The sequence below is a fragment of the Dermacentor silvarum genome, chromosome 3 (assembly GCF_013339745.2).
Source record: "Dermacentor silvarum isolate Dsil-2018 chromosome 3, BIME_Dsil_1.4, whole genome shotgun sequence".
Classification (NCBI taxonomy): Eukaryota; Metazoa; Arthropoda; class Arachnida; order Ixodida; family Ixodidae; genus Dermacentor; species Dermacentor silvarum.
In genome coordinates, this window is record NC_051156.1 from 1,574,781 (window position 1) to 1,593,091 (window position 18,311).

General features: G+C 44.3%; 1 long non-coding RNA gene across 1 annotated transcript; it reads left to right on the forward strand.

Moving 5' to 3' along the window:
* Window positions 1–3,687: 3,687 nt before the first annotated feature.
* On the forward strand, window positions 3,688–14,093 carry LOC125943707 (uncharacterized). Its single transcript, XR_007465849.1, has 4 exons — window positions 3,688–3,957; window positions 5,345–5,457; window positions 9,334–9,390; window positions 14,031–14,093. It is a non-coding gene; the product is annotated as an uncharacterized LOC125943707 (long non-coding RNA).
* The last annotated feature ends 4,218 nt before the right edge of the window (window positions 14,094–18,311 follow it).

Here is an 18,311-nt window from a genome sequence, read left to right on the forward strand (position 1 = left end):
AGTCTCTTTTCTGCTTGGGCGTCTCGGTGTAAATTTATCAGCACCGACAATTTTTTTTCTCTATTTTCCTAATATTCATACACCTTCATCATCGCGCACCCGTCAACCCATTTTTCGTGTCAACGGAACCTCCCTGCAATCAAAAACTACTATTAGGATTCTGGGCGTTATTTTCAATACGAATCTCACGTTTAACGAACACTTAAATTACCTCCGTACGAAATCCGATCTTCTCCCCACCCGTCTCCTCTTATTCATCCGCATGCATCATACTCCGTCTTCTTCTGTTCTCCGTTTGCTTTACAATCAGGTGCTTCTTGCATCTGTCACTTATGCCTCCCCGGGGTGGTGGCCGACCTTCCCGACTTCGCAGTTTAAACTTAGGCCTCATTCACACAGCCGTCAAACGCTTCGTCACGTCACCGTCACGTCTAAAAAACGCACAGCAGGCGCGACGGAGCAGTGTACGAATAGGCGACTTTCGCAATGCCGAGCGGTTTTCTGCTGCTGTTCTTGATTTGCAAGCGGAGACCGCAACAAGGGCGCAAAGCTCGGCGACGAACAAGTACGTGGGGGCGAAAAGTGTGCAGGAATCACAAGTTCGGCCATCGGCGTGGTCCATGTCGCACATTTGAGCACCACCGAAACGCACAGCTGAGTTTTCGACGTGCCGCACGTGGAACCAATGCTGGCACGCATGTAAACAAACCAGCCGCCGCTGCTGTTGCCAGCTTCAGCTTTGTAATATGGCTGTATTTAGCGTCGGCTTCTTAATTTCTGATTTGTCGATATTTGAGGGGCGGGGATCCGTCACCGTGCTGGCGACGGAAACGTAGAGCACCGCTCTGCGACGCCGGCGAGCCGTTTTTGAGGGGGCAAACGACTCGGAAACCCTCTCCCCTGACGAAAACGGATGCCGTGACGGTGACGTGACGGAGCGTTCGACGGCTGTGTGAATGAGGCCTTAAATTAAACTCTATCCAGCGCACTCTCCTATTAACTATGACTGGCGCGTTTCGCACCACCCGCACTTCCTCCCTTCAGATTCTCGCACATGCTCTCCCCCTACCTATTGAACTGGATCGATTAAATTCTCAGTTTTCCCTTTTTAGTCTTAAGATCCTTACCTTCTATGGGCCTTTAACGTACGACCCCCGTGACACCCAGTATCCTCTTAACCCTTGGCTCATTAACCCGTCTTAAATTTCGCATTCCTTTTCAACTTCTCGAACTCCATCAAGTCCGTCGAGTAACATCCATGCCTGTATAACATCTGTATGCAGATAGCTCCTACACCTCTTTCTCCGCTGGTTCTGCCTTCGTCTTGTTTCACCCTCATGGCCGCATCGTTAAAGTGGGTCGATACAGGATCTTTGGGGCAACTAGCGCTTACGCTGCTAAAGTCATCGCGTTATTAGAGGCCCTCACATACGCCTGCACTTTACCTCATCCTACCCCGCTTCATATATATTCCGATTGCCTCTCGCTTCTTCATGCCATATCCGCTTTGACCACCACGAACACTTATGTACGCGAAATTAAACAGCTCCTCCTTTCTCTACTATCATTCCGTCCCGTCTTATTATTATACGTGCCCACCCATCGAGGTGTTCGCGGCAATGAGCTTGCTGACAGCATCGCCGGTTCGGCCGCATCACGTGGAATTTCCAGGTTCATTCTCACGTCACAGGCCTCAATTAAATCTTGGATGCGTTCGTCCTCATACGTCCAGTGGAATGTGGCCTGGTCGCGCGATAGCGCAGACACGGCATTTTACCACTGGGTTCCCAATGTCTTAAAGATACCCACCTTCTTCCCGCCCCGTAAACCTCTTGCTCAACTTCTCACCTGTCACGCCCGACTACCCTTATATTTTTTACGCTTTCATCTCTCTAATCATAGTAATTGTGCTTGCGGTGATTCCTATATCGACCTACTTCATTACTTTAATCATTGCTCTTTAGCTTGCGAGATTGCTGCCTCACTTAAGGATGACCGTGACTTCTCTCTCACTCCTACACACTACCCTTCACTTCTCCTTAGCCAACGGAAGAGGGCACTGTTAATTCGCCTTTATCGCCTCATTTCTTCTTTCGCATTCCCAGCTTCTTCTTGATTATTTTAAATTTATACTGCATGCATCTCTTCTAACACTCACATAATTGTTTTGTTGTCTCTTTCATCTCTATATCCAGCTTTCGTTGTTTAGTGTCCTTGGTTACGCTGACCAAGGTAGGTCATTGCTCCGGGGATACTATTCGCGGAATGTCTGAATTCCATCTTCATATCTGTCATCATCATCATCGTCATTTTTATCGCTCCCCGGACCACGCCTTTTGGTTTCCTCATTGTTTTCTAAGGCACATCATATTGTTTTTTGTTTCTTATTAGATTTACCTCCCGCCTATTCTTTAGTTATTCCCCAGCTTCAAGCCATTTTCCAGTACATCACCAACTATTCCTGGACTTTTTGGGTCAACTGCAAACCTGTCCGCACCTGCGTAGCCTTTGTTCTCGGTGGCCTGCCTTGCCGCCTTGTACACCTTTCTTGTTTAACCTAAAGACCTCCTCTTTTCCCTCTTTGCATCAAGTGTTTTTGTCAACTATGTCTTAATAAACGCAGTGGAGACGCATCCCACCATGCCGATGCTGACCTTTGGGTCTATCGAACTTTCCGTTGGTCACGATATCATTTTGGCATTTGGTGCCGCCTATCTCGCAGTTAATGTTTTTAATTGGCTTTTTCTCAAAACTTTTTTTGGTTGATACCCCTTTTCATCTATGTTTAATTGATTTAAACCTGCGACACCTTTGGTGGTGCGGGTTTCCCTCACTTTTATTTAGGTTGCTTTCACTTCATGAGGGGCCTAAAAAATAGCCGTCACTGCGCGTTGCATAGTGCAGCTTGCAACACCGACACCGCGTTCCACCGTGTTGTAGTGCCGACAAAGCGTTCCAGCAGACCCGCTCCGTGAATGCGTCTCTCTGTCTTTCTCTCGCTCTCATTTTCTTTAGGTCTCTCCATAGCGTCTCTTCATCTTCACAACCACAATCTCTCTCTCTCTCTCTCTCACCCGAGCAAAGCACGCAAAACTTCTTCTTCACCTCGTAGAGCACGAGCGTGCGAACGCGGCGCCGGCTGTGGACGAAGACACTCGAACGACATCATATGGTTCGCATTAATGCATGTTCTGCAAGCTTCGCATATAACTACTAATAATTCCATGCAATAAAGAGAAAAAAAGTGCTATGACGCTCGCCTTGGAAGCGTGGGTACGCGGATTCGAATCCAGCATCGGAAAAAAAAGTTTATTTTATATCTTGGCAGTTTCTTGATACGAACCGCAAATTATGGCAGGCTTAAACAGCTTCGCTGTTAATAAACTTTCTTGTCGAGGTGGGATTCGAGCCCGCTTACACTGTAAAAAATTTCCGTAATTTTACAGCAAAAACCTACGTAAAATTTACGTAGACCATTCTGTTTTATGAAAAACGGCGGGTTTCTACGTAAAAAAGACGGACGTGAGCTCCGTTTATGAAAAACGGCGGGATTCTACGTAAAAAAGACGGACGTGAGCTCCGTTTCTGAAATACGGAGAGCCGTCCGTAATTTCATGAGGAGGGCAACTGAACATGTTACTAGTGAAAAATGAACACACAAAGAATATAACGAAAAGACACTGTCTACTCTCACTGCCAGTTACATATATCACCATAGATAACGCTGTTTGAACATTATTCGCGTGCGAGCATAGTAAACACACAAAAAGAAGCAGGTAGGGTTTGAGCGGTGGCGCTGCTTACCACCCCTTCATCGCGCCTACACGCTGGGTTGGATTCCTCCAGCACAAACAACTGTACGAGTACTCGCTAATGGCGGACGGTGGAGGTGGTGTTCCTGTCGCATTTGTGATTTCACACTAAATAGGAAGGAATCGGCGCTGGATTGTTACACAAGTAAGTGATTTAAGTGTCCTTTTTTCGTTGTTGGTGCACGTCGCGCGTGCGAAATGCTCCGCGATGGCCGGTGATGGGCTCAATTGTGTTGTGTGAGCACGCTCTTTAGCGAGATTCCTTGGCCATGAGGATTGACAAAGCGACATTGCGAGTCTGTGATAAAGGGGTGTTTCATTTGTTGTGTTGAATGCATACTCACTACAACTGAGACGTGTAGGCAATATTAGCGGCGTTGACGCCTCTAGTAGCTCCTTTGTCGTCTAATGTGGCCGCTGGTTTACGGACGTTAGCATTCCAGTTAGTACTGTGTTGTGCGGTGTGCTCGACGTTCCAAAATTAAGTGAAGGCGTTGTACCCGTTAGTATCTCTCTCGACGCGGTGCAACGTTATGTTACCAATATTCGGTGACGCATTGCATCACAGTGAAATTTTTAGCCATTATTATAAGCTTCGGACGCAGTGCCTTGGCTGGGCGTGCATAATCGCAGTGTTCACGACCGTGATTGGAAGATTGCTCATGTATGAAGACCTCATTGAGCATGTTCGATGTGCATGCCCCTTCATTACAATCAAATGACGGTGGAGCGTGCTTACTGCCATAACCTTGTGCCACCTGCAGTGGTAGGGAACACGGGTGTCACACGGTGCCCTTTCGTTTGTAGTAGAGCCCGAGCAATCGTGCACGATCGCAATTGAAAGTTGTCCGCGTGATACCCGTTAAGAGTCATTGCAAAGGAAACGGATTATTTTCTACCTGGCAATCTGTATTCGCGTTGTTTTTTTTTTTTTTTTTTGACAGCTACCAGGCTGACGATTAACGTTCCGACGCAGTACGTCAGCATATCACGTATTCTGGGAGGGAGGATTGCCGCTTAAGTTCTGCCCATATGCGGCCGTAATTGTAAAACAAATGCATGCGAAAAGTAATTTTTAACTTAACCTTGACATAGAATAGTGGTGGCCAAACGTGCATTACGGACATTCCAAAGTTATATATATATTCCTAACAAGTGTAAAAACAAACCAAACTATATGTCAACACTGATGTTGAAGGGAGGTTCACACTTACTGTCTCGAGTTGCATAGACTAATTTTCAGCTTACACGCATCATTGCAATAATTCTAAAATGCGTGCATGTGTTGTAAGTTATGCAGGGCAAAATTTTTGTCAGCTCATTTTTCTAATAGAAAGTGCTTCATAAAGTTTTTTTTGCAAAAAGTTAAACGAGGCCATTAGCTCTTTATAAAATACTGTGAGCTATCTCACAGCAATAACAGTAACTCAGTGACGAGCTTATATGCAATAGTGTAATTGCATATAAAAATGTTTGTGCTTTGCTTTGGATGACCGGTCAGAAAGTAACTGATATCAGTATTTCATTTGCAGCTGTTGCACCAGTGAAGGATGTCTGTGTGCCGCCTTGCATTCAGTTTCTCAGTCATGGGGGCCTGCTTGCAACACCAGTGGCAAAGCAGTCTTGCATTGTGCTATTTGTTCTGGTAAGCTGTGCCATTCTATCGTATATCAGTCATGCATATGCAGTCCTAATGGACATTGACTGCAAATGTTGGTTGAATGACAATGCCTATACAAGTATAATAATTGTTGCAGATGCATCCAAAAGATAAATGATGTTTTGTTCTTCCTGGGGCAACCAATTGGTTCAGCATGAGGACGTCGACTTGAAAGTGGGATTGTTTCATACTTGTCTAGGTTGCACATGAGTTGTGTTCAAAAAACACTAATAGCACCAGATTTCGGGATATGAGGCAACAGATAAAACATGCACCAATAAAAATTCTTCGTTTAGTTTGCCTCTATGAGTATGCAAAAACACCTGCATACTGACCTCTAACACTGTCATGCATGGGCTTCATGGTAACTAAGTGTAGCCACAGTTAAGCTCACTGTTAGCCACTGCTCAGCTTACTATAATAGGTGAAGATGCCTCGACGGATTTGCGTGTGACATTGGAAGGTATCATAACAAGGTAAAATATAGCTTCAGCACACAGCTGTGTCACGTGGTCAGATGGCCAAAATATATGAATATTTTGAAGGGAATGAACAGCACTACTGCCAGAATGAAGTGAAGGTGAAGGGCACAGCAACACATTCCCTTTAACCTGTCTATGGCACCATTCAGTTCCTTCCTATACATGCACCAACCAGCCCAGTTCAGAACGCTCTAGCAGTTCATCTGAAATACCTTAATTTGTCTAGAAGATTAAGTGTATACACACTAGCATATGTGGGGGCTATTCTGCGAGTTTTGTATGTTTTGAACATGTGCCATGAGGATTCTTCATTGCTCAAAACTTGATATACAACTGCACAAAGCAGCATCAATAGCTACGTTGCTTCCCCATCTTGTGTTGAGGGTCTGTGCGTGTTTCCTAAGATAGTCCTTGTGTCGTCGTCCTGTTTGTCCAACATAATTGCTGCTGCAGGGCAGTAGGATGTTGTAAACAGCACCAACTGCACTTCCTATGATCTCCAGCACATACTTCTTGATGCAAACTTCTTGTCTTGACCTGGTCCGGTTGACATTTTCGTACCTGACCAGTTTGTTGGCCCTGAAAATAAAAAGGTAGTTCCAACTCTCCCTAGCAATTTGTTTGAATTGACAGCTTCCTTTGTGTACCTATTGTATAGCAGTGATAGGCCTTGGCTTCCTTGAAGTACTCCGACTGAAGACTTCACCTATGTTCAGCTCCGTTAAATGCTTCTTGGCAACGCATGGCGAAAGGCAGTGCGAACACACTGTTAAAAGCAACCATACTTGGGTCTTGAAGCTCCCCTCCACTTCGTGGTAGTGCCCTTGTGTTCCTGTAGCAACAACACGCTTCAGTGTTCAAGTGCGCTAATAGGAAAGGCCAAGACACTTTTGAGTGTGGGGCATAGATCCAGCACAATGCTCACCACAGAAAACCTTCAAGCCAGATATTGGAGCTTGCCTTCCAGCAGTTTTACTTCCATGAGCACACCTGGCACTGTGGAGGAGACATTAAAAATGACTGAACTCCTTGAGTAGCCTTGCTTGGCAGCTTCTCACAGACAAAAACACTGTCAGGTAACCATAAAACACTAGCTATTGTGGGCACCAGTGTAGTAAAGTTATTTTGCTTCATTGGCAACTTTCTCCTCTATATTAGGTGAAGTAAGGCTACTAAATGGGTAGAGTGATTTTCTTCCTGTCTTCTCTGCAGTGCTAGATGAGTTCACGTACGGGGAAAAACTACCACTAGACAGTGATCTTCCATTTCTGGACCGCAGGGTTTTCTTTGGTTAGTGTTATGTATGCTGGAGCTATGCCCCATGTTTGGAGGAGGGTATTCTGCCTTCCGCATCGGCACACTCTTTCGCTGTGAAGTTCATCACAGGAACACCAAAAGGCGTCCTCAAGAAATCGAGGCATCACCAAGTGGAGGAGAGCTTCTGAACCCATGTCTAACATTTCCTTAAAGTGTGGTGGCCACTGTTATATCATATTCACAAGGTCAGTCATAGTGTCAAAGAGACTGTTGGGAAAGCTGGAACTTTTCTTTTATTTTTCACGTCGAGCAATCGGGGTACATTGTGCGAAAAGGGTGACTCGGACCGAGCCTTGACGCAAAGTGTAGCAAAAGGCAGAACAGCAGTTCATCAACTGTGCGGTTGTTGTTTACATTATCCCGCTATCTAGCAGCTGCAACTACGCAGGACAACAAGCCTAGTATATATATGTTTGTCTGTAAACAAAATTCTTTGCCTGCATTCATGTTGTCTAGCCTTCTCCCGTCTTTTCGTGCTGTCCCCAAGTAATCGCATAGGTACACTCTTACATAACTTGCAATTATAAGATTCATGCTTGGGAATATAATCGGAAACTGTGCCATATGGATGACATAATTCATTACACGTGGTGTTAAAGTGGCTGTGCAGTCTGGGTAGGGGCTTCAAATCTGCTTGTTATAGCAATTCATAAGTTGCTTCCAAAACTTGAGATACAAAGATTCAAGCTATGTCTGTGAAAACAGTGCATCATGTTACAAGGAACTGTTAGAACACTCATGGGAAATAGCTCGGTATTGCGAGAGGTTGTAGAAACTTGCTTCAACTTGCTTTCTACAGCATTTTATAAAGATGCTTTTTTAACTCCCGCATCTGTCGTGTTGTCTCATCACAAAACTGTAAACAAATATGAGTATTATGCCTTGAGTTTCAGTAAAGATTACATGAATATGATTAATCCTTTCCGACGCTATGCACACAATTCAATACACCAAGATAGTGCATTAATAGCAATGGCATTGATTAAAGTAAGGATATTTAAAATGTGTCCCGTACATCTTCAAACTCTTCTAATTGAAATAGTGCTGCATGTTTGAATTACACAGGCAAATTGTTTTAGTAAAGGAAGTATGAAGGTAGATGGTTGGGTACTTTGCTTGGTGTATGTAATTGTATGTATGTCACTTCTTTCATCGTTTTTCACAGTGTGTTGCACCAGTCATAATTTTCGAATGGCTGGATAGGTGCTATTCAAGCCTGGTAGACATCAAATAGTTGATGTTTGCAAATCTGATGTACTTGCACTGAGTTTTTGCATGGAGTGCACATTCCATAAACTTGACAAACTCACTAAAGAACTGAAAACTCCTAATCTATTGTACTTCTGTAAGCATTTTATGAATATGAAGATGTAAGAAATGCGGTGAAGCTAAGTTTTCAATCACCACAACTAATTGGCATGTGAAAGGGTTAAGGAAAGAGGCTCCTTGAAACAATTTCTCGAAACATCGTAACATACCACCTGAGGGTCTCCAACCTTAACCTCTTACTACTGTTTTGCAAATCACAATATTGACTGAATGCAATATTTTTCTGACCAGTCTTTCATGTAATGTAAAGAAAGTTAACACGCCTAGTCTTACATGAAGATAAATTCGAAATCATTTATTTATAGCACTCACTTAGCAGCAGTTCTGAAGTTTTCTTTATCAGTATAGTACTTGTGATTCACCTTTGTATTGCTGAGTACAGGTAGAGATATGGTTAGTTGTTTACTAGAAAGGATCCCGAATTTTCCACCTTCTGATTGTAGCTTAGACTGTCACTTGTACTTCACAAGGAGTGGACTGTGGTAGCTAGGAAATGTAGTTTTCCTGAGAATTTCCATGCATGCAATTTTGATTCTGTCTGCTAGCATGTTTGTATTACAGCATGAATTTCATAGATTAGAGGCTCCATGAAGGTACATTCTGTCGTTGAATGTCTATGAGATGGTTAAGCAGGTTGACTGTATCTAGTTACAACTCCTCATGTCCTGTGGCAGTTACGTTTGTGTGGTTTGGTGCTGTCAGTGTAAGCTTAACATTTCTTTCCTTCTCCCAGGAAGGACACAAGCATTGAGGAGCCATTTGACCTGCCACTACACTGATACGGTATTTGGTAGGTTCTATTACAGGTTTTCTTTCGTGTAGTAGTACCTGCTATAATTCTGTATAACGTGTTCAGACCTTTAGTCAGCAGGCTGTTTGACAACAGGTGTTTACAAATGAATAACTAACAAGATTTTCAAGGTCATTAGTGATGCAATCGTTGCACACTGCTGCATTTTTCTGCAAATTAATTGATGAGCCATCCAGCAAGTGCTGCTCTCCTGCCTTAATGCACAAACCTTCAAATACTGTTAACCCTATATCACAAGTGTACAGCAAATGGAGATGAATGTTCACAGCGACAAGTTCATAATGTTTACTTACATGCAAAAGGGAGTCAAATGTCAGGTACACATTTGAAGTTTTCCAAAACAAGTTCATCATCATAGTGCATAAATGAACAAGTAACTTAGCGCAATAAAAATACACAGGCACAAGAAAGGGAGACAAAGACAAGCGCTTGGTGACTCAGAAGTGTGTGACATATATGTTCCAACCAATTATTATTTTCTAAATTTTCTTCTACCGATCCAGGATTCCTGTGACTACTTGCCTTAGGTTACATACTCTGTTGCCTTCTTGCCCTAGAAAACATAACTAGTGCCTTGCAGCCCTTTAAACTGGCAACATCTTCACCACCGACAGTAGAGCATGTTCAGATAAATTCAACTAGACATGCCTGGTGACCACTTAATTTTGGTGAACAAATTTTATTTTGTGCCCGAGCCTGACGACAATGAAATCAATGATATCTTCTATTTTGTTGTAGCGCAAGCTGAACGACAAGGACAACAGAAAGGCAAATTTGACGCACAGCCAGCGTTAACGTTCAACAACAGATTTGTTTCCAGTTCTCATCACTATATATACCCTGAAAACGTCATACAACACGTGTAAAAGCTCGGTAAACATGAACTAAAAAAAAACGGGAACCACACGCATGCAGTTTTTTAGCCACATAGATTGACAGACATGTAGACGTTTAATGCGAACAAAGATCGCATCATCTTCCACCTGCTTCTACTCATGATAACTGTTTTTTTTAATCTAGGTTTGCGCTTGCATCTTTGGCAATGAAGGGCAAGAAAACCATCAGCAGCCAGGTATTTACTTTGTTATTGTGTTCTCGTAGCCTGTCATTTACACATCTACCAGTTTGACCAATGTAGGACCGTCCACACTCAAAGGAATGTCGTATAAAACACACGTGATGCAATCAATGAATTTGTTTTTATGTTCATTTTCGCATGCAGTATCCGCAATTCTTTCTGGCTTTGTCTTCCTACACAGGCTCCCCAATTTATTAGGAGCTGAAAAAACTATGTTGATATCAGACCTTCCAGCAATCTTTATTCTGTGGGAGAAACTATGTATGTAGGGGATGACAGCAACCTTTCTTTATGTCGGTGTTTGTACCATTCACCTTGCTCGGAACCTTTTTTCACTTGGCTCGGGTAACCAGCGCCGCTTAAACGTGAGACTTGCCATCTGAAGCTATTGTGCATTAGGTGCCGGCATGGCTTCTTGAGCGCTTCACTGAAACACACCTTCATGATTCCCCCTCTTCAAGTTTTGTATGCACGGAATGAAATGGTAAAAGTGGCTTACTTGCCCTAGGTTCTTAACCCCAGCAGGTTTTGTTATCGGTGAGCACAAAATTAATGTGAAGGAATCCAAACTTCCCGTCACATGGCTATCCTGCACCTAATGCACGATTGCTTCGAACGGCAAGTCTCACGTTTAAGCGGCTTTGTTTACCCGAGCCACGTGCTCATGTCAGTCGCAGCAGGACTGCTTAAAAAGGCACAGCAAAAAGGTTCTGAGCAGGTATATGGTACAAGTACCGATATAAAGAAAAAGATTGCTGCCATACATAGTTTCTCCCACAGATTAAAGATTGCTGGAAGGAGTGACATCAATGTTGTTTTTTCGACGCCTACTAAATTAATGAGCCTGTGTGGGAAGTCAAGGCCAGAAAGAATTTTGGATACTGCATGCGAGAAGGAACATAAAAGCAAATTCATTGATTATATCGCGTGTGTTGTATACCGCATTCCTCTTGGGTGTGGGGGGTCCTACATTGGCCAAACTGTTAGATGTTTAAATGACAGGCTATGAGAACACAATAACAAATTAAATACCCTGGCTGCTGACGGTTTTCTTGCCCTTCATTGCCAAAGATAAGTGCAAACCTAGATTCAAAAAAGCAGTCATCATGAATAGAAGCAGGTGCAAGATAATGCGCTGAACTATAGACACTAGAAACATATCAACATTTGGTGACGCATGCATCAGTAAGCCTTCAATTTCATTATCCTCGAAAGAGCTTGATTATCTTTGTTCGCGTTAAACGTGTACATGTGTCAATCTGTGTGGCTAAAAAAACTGCATGCGTGTGGTTCCTGGTTTTCTTTAGTTCATGTTTACCGTGCCTTCACACGTGTTGTATGACGTTTTGAGGGTATATATAGTGACGAGAACAGGAAATAAATCTGATGTTGGAAGTTAACACTGTGTGCATGTCAAATGTGCCTTTCTGTTGTACCTGTTGTTCAGCCTTGCGCTGCAAAACAGGTACAAAAAGATGCCATACAAACAAGCCCCTATAGCTACCCTCATTGTTAGTTTCGCAAGAAAAAGAATTGTCTTTGAAAATAAAATATAGAAGCACCTGTTCAGTTGGAAGCATTTTTTTCTGGATTCTGCCAAATCCGTATTTTGATTAATCCCAAAGAAAAAGTGTTGTGGCTATGGCTCTAAGAATATTTTGGCACAGACTGCAGGCAAATAGCATGAATTCCAACTAATTACCACGGAGTATCCCTGCTACGATATAAAGTAAAACTTTGAAAACACATCATTGCACATGTTTTAAGTTCAGTGTGTTTTTCTCTGCATCTATTAACAGCACGGAATTTGGCCATCCTGTTGCCATTGAAGTCGCAGACATTTGGGCAAATAGCTCTGTCCTCGTTGACTCTCAAAATCCACGAGAAGCGCTCATATTTGGACATTGCTTTAGTTTGAGCTTTACTTTAAAATTTCTTTAGGAGAGGCGGAATTCCCAAATTAAGCACGTCACCCAAGTAATGCTGTCTGGAACGACATGTTGCATTATTTGTTTGGTTCTGGGGTTGCCAGTCAAGGAATGGACAGAATAAACGGTACTGCCTGTAGCTGCCACATATGGGGTCCATGTGTACTTGTTGCAGGTTCATTTACGTCGCGAAAGTGCTACAGGCTACTTCGAAAAGCACAGATTGACAAAACGGCAAATTTTGGGGGGAACACAGCGACTTATGTGGATTGACCTTGGGTGGTGTGTCTATAATTATAACTTTTTAAGGGGGTGGAGATAGTATGTTGACGCACTGCCGACCATAACTTTCAATTGTCATTGCTTAAGTAAAAAGTATATTGCACATTGATACTTTCATGACAAAAACCAACCAAATCTGAAAGAGGCTGAAAGGCACACATGTTGTATTGCAAGGCATGCTTTCTTCATATTGTTGCCAATTTATAAGCTGGTCATCTGGACAGTACCTCTGGCTTGGTTGTTTTGCATCGGAATTGTACAACATGAGTGGTTTGAGCTCGTTTTAAGAGTGCTTCATTGTTTTGGGAAAACAGTGGAATCTGCAAGGTTTTCTATTAGAGCAGTGAAAGTTGAAAGCCATGGTCCGCAGTATGGTGGGGGTCGTGGTAGCTCTACCTACATGCAGAAAATGTAATCTCTGACTGTCAATGTGCACATGAGAGTTTTGCCTGTTCCAAGTGATCCATCAAATAACTTGGGTAGATTTCGTCTGAAGTTTTTCATGTTATAAGGCTAAGAACATATACCAACAAGGCAGAGTATGACATTTTTTAGAGCACTGGTGGTTACATTTGTGACTTGGAAATCATTTATTGTTGATGTATCTGACTAAAAACGGTGATGATGGTGGTACAGTAAACCTTGTTACAAGAGGCACCCAAGGGACTCGGGAAACGTGTCTCTTGTTACCAAGGTCTCTTGTAACCAAAATTCTAAAAACACTGAGGAGTCGGACTAGACCACTTTATTATACATGAGCACCAAAGTGTGTTTAAACTCATCTTTGATGCGAACAGAGCTGTCTCATGGAAACATGTCTATGGCTCCGGAGTTTGATTACCGGCATACAAAGCGACCAGCACCGTATACGCTGTGACAGAAATCCAACTCAATGGTACTCTGTCACAAAGTCGGTGTTTGAGCGCGACGATTATAGAAGCATAATGGCAGAAAATTCAGTGAAATTGGTAGTCTCAACCATGTGAGGAATGACAGCCGGCTGCGGAACGAAACAAAATAGAGCCAAGGGAGTGAAAATTGCAGCGCATACCGGTTAGTACGACATTAGCCGCATTACGTGAGCGTGTCTGGGTTGTGTCTCTTATAAATAGTGAAGAATTTGCTCTAGGGACATAAAAAAAGTTGTCCTTAGTAACCGAGTGTCTCTTGTAACCATGTCTCTTGTATGCAATGTTGTTAACATGGCGAACATAGGAAAACCAACCAAACCATTTTGAAATGTCTCTCATAACCGTAACCGAGTGTCTCTTGTAACGAGATTTTACTACTAATAAAGAGTCTTAATTGATTGTTTTTTTTTTCCTTTTCAGGCAAAGGCAGGAGGCATCTGCAAGCAACCAGTCATTTCGATTCTCAACCAATCCTTCTCGTCAGCCCATTTCTGGTGTCTTATCTTGCAAGTTTTTTTCAGTAAAGCACAATAAACACGCAGTTTCGTTCAGATTCAGGTGGCTTGTTGCTTTTTGGGCACGAATTTGTATGTATGCTTTGTACACGTCATGTACAGAACTCAAATGCAACATGGCAACACTGACACGAAGATGAAGCGGTGTAGAAGACAGTTACACAAGGAGGAAACGTGCACACACAGCATTTTCAGTGTGGTGTATGTCCACTTATGTGCATTGATTTCTGCCCCATTTCAAGCTATATCTGATGTGAGTTAGCCATGTTGTAATGTACAACTTGGTATAACTTATTTCAATGAAACAAACAATTTTCTCATTTGCTGGAGATATACACCCGCATCATCATTTACAAAACAAATTTTGCACCTGCCACCTGTTGATACGAAGCACGATAAAGCTGAACAAGTTCATACGGATTCATGGTACAGGCACGCAAGCATAGAAGACATGGACACAAGAACAAAAAAAAGGTGTTTCTGTCTTCCTTTCTGTTCTTTTTGTGTGTTTTATGTGCATACCTTTCCTCACTACGGTCTGTCCGTTTTTAATTAGGAAAGTACGGTGCTCAATTTACAGAATTTCCGTTCTACGGAGCTCACCGTTTTGTATTTGGAAAATACAGACAATTCCGTGATCACAACTACGGAAATAACCATTTTCCATTCGACGGAAATCACCGTTTTCCATTCGACGGAACTCTCCGTTTTCCATTCGACGGAAATCACCGTTTTCCATTTGACGGAACTCTCCGTTTTCCATTCAACGGAAAAAATTTTTACAGACCATCCGTTTGACGGAAACGCTGTTTTTCATTTACGGAAAAGTGTCCGGCAACGTTTTACCTTCAACTTTCACCGTAAACTGAAGAAATTTTTTTACAGTGTACCCACGGTCCCAAGACGAGTGTCGTAACCAATAGGCTATATGGCCACCTTCTTTTTTCTTTATTGACTAGGCGAAACAGCCACGCTTGCACAACATGCATATATGAGAACCGTATGATTGCGTTCGAGCGTCGTCGTCATCGTCCACAGCTGGCGCGTTCGCACCGCCTCGTGCCAAAGCTCTCCGAGGTGAAGAAGAGGTTTTACGCGCTACGCTCGGGAGAGAGCTAAAGAAAATGAGAGCGAGATAGACAGACGCATTCACGAAGCGGGTCTGCTGGAACGCGTTTTCATCATTGCAACGCGGTTTCGGCATTGGAACGCGGTGTCGGTGTTGCAAGCTGCGCTATGCAACGTCCAGTGCCGGACGTAATTCCAAGAGAGAGAGAGAGAGAGAGAGACGCATTCTTGGAGCGGGTCTGCTGGAACACGTTGTCGGCATTGCAACGCGGTGGAACGCTCCGTCGGCATTGGAACGCGGTATCGGTGTTGCAAGCTGCGCTATACAACGCGCAGTGAGCCTACTGCAAGCACTACAGAGCTTGACCAAGTACGACTTTGGAGAACTTGCCGTGAGTACGTCTTGCGAGGCCAGGAAAGATCTCGTGACTGTGGTGTTGCGCATGCGCCAACATTCTATGTAAGCCATCAATATGTAAGCCATCAAGACGAAATCAATCGGCCAGCTTCGCTGTGTCTTGAGCTTTGTGCGGCCTAGTGCAAGCTTTCACTTTTTTTTCCCGGTCAGTATAAAGTATCACCTGGGGTGCTAGCAGGATGCGCCGAGTTTGGCGAAACTCGGGTACTTCAGGAGCTCTGGCGACCTCTGAAGATGAAAGATCAAATGGTAACAAGACAAAGTCTGTCCGTCGGCACGCCTCCAGTTTCATTGCCTTGTCTAGATTCACTCTGGGTGGCTATCAACCTTTGGGCGTTTCCATATGGGCGTTCGACAAACTGGGGCTCACGCGATCATACGGTCGGTGCATCGTCGTGCCTCTTTCACTTGTTTGTCGTTCCACCGAGTGCATTACAGGCACAAGCAAGTTATAAAATAAATGCATTTAGTACAATAATATTAGTCACTATAGTGTAGGCTATAAGCATTTTAAATTTTACAAGATGTTCACTGAATGTGTATTAGACTAATTTGTAGTTTAATACGTTTCGCGTTATACCACGAGGGGACGCTCGTCCTCCTCCTTTTTTTCTCTGGATTCGATTGGCGCGGCTCACTACGTTCTTGCGCTAGCACTTCCGAGCACCGATTGGTGTGCGCTTGGTTTTCTCACTGGGCTTTTAACAGAGCGCTCGTTGCTCTTTCTCTTTCCTCTGGATTGGATTGGTGCGGCTGGCTACGTGCTTGCGCTCCCATTTCCGAGCACAGATTGGTGTGAGCCTGGTTGTCACACTGGGATTTTAACTGATCGCTCGTTCCTCGCGCTAAAGAAAGGCTGCCAGTAGGGTGCAGCGCGCGCATCGAGGCACCCCAGCTGCCCCAGCTGCGAGATGAAGTGAGCGTCGGCTAGCGCCTAAGTGGTTTGCCGCGTGCTTACCGTGTAAGCACTTAGGAATGCCGGAAAGCACTTATACAAACCTATTGAAAAATCCATACGCCCCATAACTCCCATATCAAATAATCCCATATGAAACATATGATCCCATACAAAAACCCGTTTTTCCTATATGCCATATGATCTGATTGGATATAGGAGTTATGTGCCGGGAATACGAGGTTTTTTCAGTAGGGAAGGGTCAGAAAACTACGCTTTATTTTCTTTTACTTTGCGATGGACCTTTATAGTAGCAAGCGTCGAGCGACGGCTTCTAACAACCGCAGAAAAGAGTCTTTATACTGGGTAGCCCGAGCGATCCGTGGCTTCTAACAAATGCAAGAAAGGGTATTTGAAGCGCACGTGGCCCTTGACTGCCACCACATCTATCCTAATTGGGACTCCAGCATCGGTGCAGTTACGCTGTACCTATCGCTGACAAGGTGGCGCTTCATTTTTTGACAATAACTTTCTTTTTTTTGCGTGTGAACGCCCGTGATGGGGTCCACAACGTTCACGCTGTGGTTGACTATATCCCAACGCAGATTGAGGCATAGCCCCGTTAGCATCCACTAAATTTGGGATATATTTGTATGCTGCCAATTCGTCACTATGAAAAATGGTCCCCGGTTGAACATTGGCTGCAATAATAATAATAATAAAAGGCAGCGTCGCTGCCTTTCATTGGTCGACCTGTAAAGTCGCAGCACCCCTCTGGTCGCGCAGAACATGCCGAAGGCCCATGGGCCTCCATCTTTAACACTGCCGTAATTTTGGCGGCTCGGCGGAAAGTTGTCGCCCGACGTTAGGCGGCCTCGATTGTACTTTTGCCCGCCGCGAAGAATGTACTCGACAATTTGCGCTATCTAACCGGGGCCACCGAGTGGAGGTCGCGCCGGCAGCGCGTCCCTCGAGAACTTACGGGGGTAAGTTCTCGAGGGACAGTTGTCTGTCTCCGCAGACAACAGCCTTCGCTTAACTCGTCATACAGCCAGCGCACTGACGTTTTGGAAACGCAAAAATGACGCGAAACTCTGCGCCGGTCATGTAAGTTAACGGGTCCAGACGGTCATATTGACGCTTACTGCCGCTGGATGCGATGATACAGGCTGCTGCCGCCGCCATGTTCACGAGTTCAACTCGAGGGGGGTTTCGCGATGTACGAGTTTGTCACGAGTTCGCCTGTCAATCAAAACCATAGGTCACGCCCCGCGCGATGCATGTAACTGGTGCGCGCCCACCACGGTTGGGCCACGCCCAAATTAATTTTCAGCAACAGCGACGTGGTGCGGAACTGAAAGGCATTAACAGTCTTGATCGGCGAAATAAAACACGCACAACGCACTGTCATCGGTGATGCACTGAGCACCACCATGTAAAAAAAAGCCTCGACTTTCGCTGACTTATGCATATATCTTCTTGGGCTGTGATGGCCCCACAACACGGTTCATTACCTGCATTGTGGTGACGTAGGGCACAGCAAATAATTATCGGCAGGTCACTGTAGCTGCTTGCAAGGCGTGGATGCGCCACGGTGGACGACGATCCTGAGCAGTGCCTAGTGTTTTCCAACAACGTATCGCAGCTGTAATTTGAGGTGGCTGCTCTGTCATCAGTGATGTATCGGAGCCACAGTGTCGCAAACACGGTCAGCGGTCAGCGCAAAGACACCCAGTGCGATGGCATTTCTTCATCACAAGCACGGCACACTAAACAATTGCAACACCTTCCTGCGTTCGAAGTCT